Source organism: Schistocerca serialis, chromosome 12 (assembly GCF_023864345.2).
Source record: "Schistocerca serialis cubense isolate TAMUIC-IGC-003099 chromosome 12, iqSchSeri2.2, whole genome shotgun sequence".
Classification (NCBI taxonomy): domain Eukaryota; kingdom Metazoa; phylum Arthropoda; class Insecta; order Orthoptera; family Acrididae; genus Schistocerca; species Schistocerca serialis.
The window spans coordinates 100,393,430-100,394,757 of NC_064649.1; the positions used below are offsets into that span (position 1 = coordinate 100,393,430).

A 1,328-nucleotide genomic window follows, 5' to 3' on the forward strand; every position below is an offset into this window, starting at 1 on the left:
ATGTTCCGTGTTCTGTGAGACAAGTTAAAAATGTATTTTGGTGATGAACCACAGGGCTCTGTGCACTCGAACAAATCGTAAATTTATAATTTTATTGCCATATTACGCTAACAAATTGCCTGTTACACATTGTTGTAGTAAAATGAAACCACGAGAAACAACCGGCTGCATCCAGATAGCAAAAATGAAACACAACATCATTGTTCCACCTGACGATGAGACTGTAAACTCTCGAAACGTGAGCTGAAATAGAAGAGTGACTAATGCAGATCATTGTTCTGTTTAAATTTTTATTTGCATTTCAGCTTAGTCACTGGACTGACACACGCTATGTCCGAACTCGTACGGGACTTTGTAGATTAATCTGCCACGAGTAATGAGTATGATGGGCAAACATCTATTAGGCGCACTACGAATGTAGTGTTGTGGACATGTTGGGAATGTGGATCTCACGGGGAGCGTGCAAGGTATAAGTCCCTGCAGACGCACTATCCTCTGTGCCCGCGGTGGCTCAGATGGATAGAGCGTCTGCCATGTAAGCAGGAGATCCCGGGTTCGAGTCCCGGTCGGGGCACACATTTTCAGCATGTCCCCAATGAAGTGTATCAACGCCTGCTTGCAGCTAGGGTGTCTATTTAATTATCATTTCATAACTGGACTGAATAATTTTATGCTAACTCCTTTAATGTACTGCTACGGTACTGTGGCTCCGTTATTTCATTGAGTAGTAGAACTATGGACATGTGCCTGTATAAACTGATTTCGTAACTATATTTTTCTGAGCCGATAAGTAAAATATTTTGTGTACCCCTCGGAACACGGTACAGCTGAATCCTTCACTTCAAGTGTGTAAAAAATTCTTTTAATTCATGAACAATTTGGAACTTGAAAAAACAAATTACCAAAACACAATCTCAAATGGAACTGATAAGTTGCTTTTGCGGATATCACATATCCTGCAACTAGTGGCAGAATTATCTCAACCTACAGCCACATGGAAGAACATCAGGATAAAAACTTGTCTCCTCCACCACACAGATTCCCTGAGAGCGTGATCTCTGCTCCATTGAGAGGAAAAAGATGTTCCACAGGCTTCCCTCCTCCCCCCCCCCCCCCCCCCCGGCTTACCTCCCCCCCTCCCCTGCCATATTCAGATGAAACCACACACTGACGATCAGATTCAGCAGAGCTCAAAAAATGGCTCTGAGCGCTATGGGACTCAACATCTTAGGTCATAAGTCCCCTAGAACTTAGAACTACTTAAACCTAACTAACCTAAGAACATCACACACACCCATGCCCGAGGCAGGATTCGAACCTGCGACCGT

At 43.7% G+C, this 1,328-nt stretch overlaps 1 non-coding gene across 1 annotated transcript; it reads left to right on the forward strand.

Moving 5' to 3' along the window:
- Nucleotides 1-499: 499 nt before the first annotated feature.
- On the forward strand, nucleotides 500-574 carry Trnat-ugu (transfer RNA threonine (anticodon UGU)). Its single transcript has one exon. It is a non-coding gene; the product is annotated as a tRNA-Thr (tRNA).
- Nucleotides 575-1,328: the final 754 nt, after the last annotated feature.